Source organism: Sardina pilchardus, chromosome 2, assembly GCF_963854185.1.
Source record: "Sardina pilchardus chromosome 2, fSarPil1.1, whole genome shotgun sequence".
In the NCBI taxonomy this organism is placed as follows: Eukaryota; Metazoa; Chordata; class Actinopteri; order Clupeiformes; family Clupeidae; genus Sardina; species Sardina pilchardus.
This window is the reverse complement of record NC_084995.1, coordinates 29110680-29114883: the sequence shown is the minus strand read 5'-3', so window position 1 is coordinate 29114883 and position 4204 is coordinate 29110680.

The following is a 4204-nucleotide window of genomic DNA, read 5'->3' as shown; positions in this document are numbered from 1 at the left end:
ATTTTTATTTTATTTTTATTTTTTGTTGTGATAGCTAGAACAATGTTATTGTTAACATACTTGTTATTTACCATTGATATCTTAACCATTGATAACTTTATTTATTGTTAATTTATTGCCTAAACCTATTATATTGTAACATTTGTTACTTAAACTTGTTACAAAAGAAAATGCATATTTTATATTTATAAGCCTTAACGTTACCGTATGTATTTTTTGTTCCTTCTCATTTCAAATAACATTTGTACAGTCTACATGAATAAAAAAAATACATTGTGCAATATTTCTGTATTCAAATGTGTGCTAAATTGCAAAAATATGTTGTATGTGAATTACAGTAACAACCAACAACAATCTCATATATAAACATTCTTAATTTATATTATATCTTAACGCTTCAGTTACGCACCTGGTGTATCTCCCCTGTTAGAATCTAGTCTGAGATGTATTTCAAAATACTTTACTAAAAATGTGACAATTTGTAAACTAATGAGGACATCATACTTTCATAGAGAACATTTGTGATGAAATGTGGATGAATGAACTAAAAGACAGAATCCAGTTTAAATACAATCCTGCTCTTCACACACACACACACACACACACACCACAAACACAAATACAGATTCTACTATTCATTTTTCAAAACTGAACATACATCCTAAATATTCTAGGTTGAGTCAGTTTTGAGCAATAAACCTTATACTCTGATAAGGTATTTCAAGGTCAGGGTGCACTGTACTTCTTAAAGATATAATATAGCAGCCTTGAAACCATTCACACTCTGGCCTTGACTTACACTCATAAAAATGTCATTGTCCTGTATGTTATTCTTGATATTTGATATTTTCTGATTAACACTTAAGGCTCTAGATGAAAAGGAACTATATTGTTAGAGAAGGCAGATATGGTCATATAATTGTAAGGAAAAAAACATCCGGCCACCTGCCCTATATTTTATGATACAATTCCGGAGCACGGCCATAAAAATACAAATGATCCTCAAACGCAGGGTTATAACTAGTGATTCAAACTAACAAAGTTCACAATAAAGTTCACAGACAAAACTGAAAATGAAAAAAAAAAAAAAAAAACCCATCATAGCTCTTGGCAGATACGAAAAAGGGTGTGACAAATGTTCCAGTATACGGGAAAGATTGAAACAATCAATCAATATGCTGGCGCATACAAACAAGAAATTCAGCCATCCTCATGAAAGAGCTGTGTCCGGTACCTCCCTGACCTCTGTGCTTATACAGTGTACATCCTATGTGTCGCCAGACCGTAGAGATGATGTAAATGTCCTTAATCTTCAACTTTGAAAGGACCCGTTGCCACCCAAAGTATACAACTGGATGTGAATGTCATCATAAAGTACTATTAAACTGTTTTAAATAGTTCTCTCTGAGAGGGAGAGAGCAAACACAAAAGAGTTTGGTGAATTTCTGGGAATACTTCAATGAAAGCTGAATGATCACAACAATCCCTTCAAGGAAATGCAGTTGCCCTTTCAAACCAGATACAGCTTTAAAAAAGGGTCAAAGGTTTTTGTTGCCCACTCAAGATTGTCACTTTTTGGGTTTTGGGTGAGGTCAGGACCTCTTACAATAGGCTAGCTGCAGTGGTAAGAGTACCACTGTCTCTGTTAAGTTTCACAATGATGGCACAGAATATCCTCATTGTCTCAATGTCTTACAGGAAGAAGAAGTGAAATTACCATTTTCAGCTATTTTTAACCGCAAAAAAACCTTCCTTCATTTAAAGACAGATGTATTATGGTACAGTAGTGATTTCAAGTTGTGCTTTCTGAAAAACTCAAAGTGGGAAATGAAAAAGGACTGAGTAAAAAGGAATAGGAACATGTTGACATCTCTTTGAAAAATAACCTCTGAATAACCATTTTTCAAGCATCTGGCACAATGTAAACATCTTCCTCACTGTTGTCTGGCTGATTGTGGTAGTTGAAGGTGGGATCGTTGCTATAAATTGCGTCATGTTCTGAATCACACTGCACGTACAGGTCACCTGGTTCAGTGGAGCTGTTGGGAAAAAGAGGGCAGTCACCATGAGGTTACTCATGTTCTTTTCTGAACCCTCACAATGTCATATTGACGGGTCCACCAGTCATTCATCAAACACATGGCATACTGTATATAGGGCAACATGGGGTACACTGGACATTCCACGTGTCACCACAGTTACAACATAATTGGATAAACAATATCAACCACTCTAGTAATAAAAGTGAGTTATAAAAGAACTTATCTGTGAAAAAGAAAGTGTTTGTCATTGTGATATGGCAGCATCAAAAGCTTTTTACCTGTCCATGTTACTGTAATGCTTTGTTGCAGTGATATCTGAAGGCCTCTCACGAAAGTTTTCATATACTGGGCTCTCTGAGGTCTGATGAGAGCTTCTGTCAAAGCCTGTGTATCGGGAGTGTGCAGGTTTAGAATGTTGATCCTCCATGGTTTTGGGTTTATTTGAATGTATGTCATGTCTTGATTTCCTTCGCCGATAGTAGAAATATCCCATGCTTCCGATAACTACTGCCAACACCACAAAGAACAACGGCAAACCCACGGCAAGGCCACTAGATCCAGGTCCATTGGATAGTGTAGAATTGTTTGCGTTGAAGGTGTCATTTGAGGCCATCTGTAAATGGGGGAAGGGTTATATACACATTAATTTGACATTTTCTCATGGCTATCTGATCTCACGTGACGTTTTGAAAGACACAGTTTGTCATGTTAAATACTGTATGTTTCAGACATTTCATGTTTCTCTAACATTCCATGAAACTACTCAACAACTGCAAAGTACTGAAAGTGAGCAAAAGGGCCATACTATATGTCACTTACCATATCAGGCATGCATGTGGAATGTAAGATGTGCCCAGTGACTGTTACTTTTGACTTATAAAAGAGAGGAGGAAACATTTGCAGAAATGTCCCTTCTTATGCAAACTGTTCTCAAGTTCCCTTTTTAATGCAAAAAAAAAAAAAAAGATGATGGAGGCACGGGTGGGGGTGGGGTGGCTTCCAGCCGAATCAGTGAAACACTGATATGGCCTATATACTGATCACTGCACTGACACATGTATTCACTGTGATAATCATGTCTCTGCGTTGTTGACAGCTGCGTTGTTGACAGATCTTAAAGATTTACACATAAAAAAGTTTATTCACGATGAAAGTAAAACTGTCTCAGCCCTCTGACATGGTAACCCACAAGGGAAGTAGTGTGAAATTGTGATGGCCTCATCAAATCTATCCTCTCATTTCTTAAAAAAGACATACTAAAAACAGAAAAAAAAGAATAAACACTCACAGGAAAATCCTGTTGTCAAGCTTTTACATTCAAGCGTGTGACAACTGAGAAATCCTGACTCAGTCTCATAACAAGGGCTCTGAAACAGAACTGTTGAAACTACTCAGGCCATAGCCAACATTGATCATATACCTCCCCCTGCTGTTTTTCAGTCCTGAGAGTGGGATGCTGGAGCAAAATTGGCAATACAGCAAATTGGCAATACAGCAGTCAGATTTACGGCAGGCCACATTACAACCTGTTGTCTGAAGCATCGATGCTGGTATAACCTGCATTAAGGTCTGCATTTACAGTGCATATTCACCCCCCTAGGATGTTCCGTCTTTTATGCTTTTATGCTTAGTCTGTTTAATATGTCCTTTTTTTCACAATAATTTACAAAAAAACTCTCTGTAATGTCAAAGTGAAAGAAGCAGATTTCTACATTGTGATGTTGATCAATTAAAACTATAATGTAGAATAAGTGGTAGGTTACCAAGCAACTGACCCTAAATCAACAACAGTAGTCTAACAGTTAGCGAAATGGAGATGGCCTGAGTGCAGTGGATGTATAACATAAAGACAGCTGTGCCTGTCTGCCTGAGCTTATGCAATTGCTTATTTCCCCTTTTAGGCCTATATGTTTTAATTAATTAGCATTAGGCTACTGTCATTTGGACATTAAAGAGTTGCTCTGTGTAAATTATTGTAGAAAGGGCCTAATTAAATTGACATTATTATCTCAAAGTCATTTTAGCCTACAGTTTTTGCCCATTGCTGCCAATTCAGCCTGAAAAGCTTGCCCATTGTCAAGGTTGTTGGTCCAATTATGGCCAAAATTGGTAAGACGGGTCCCGTTTAATTTGAAAACAGAATTGTAGAAACATTTCTAGAA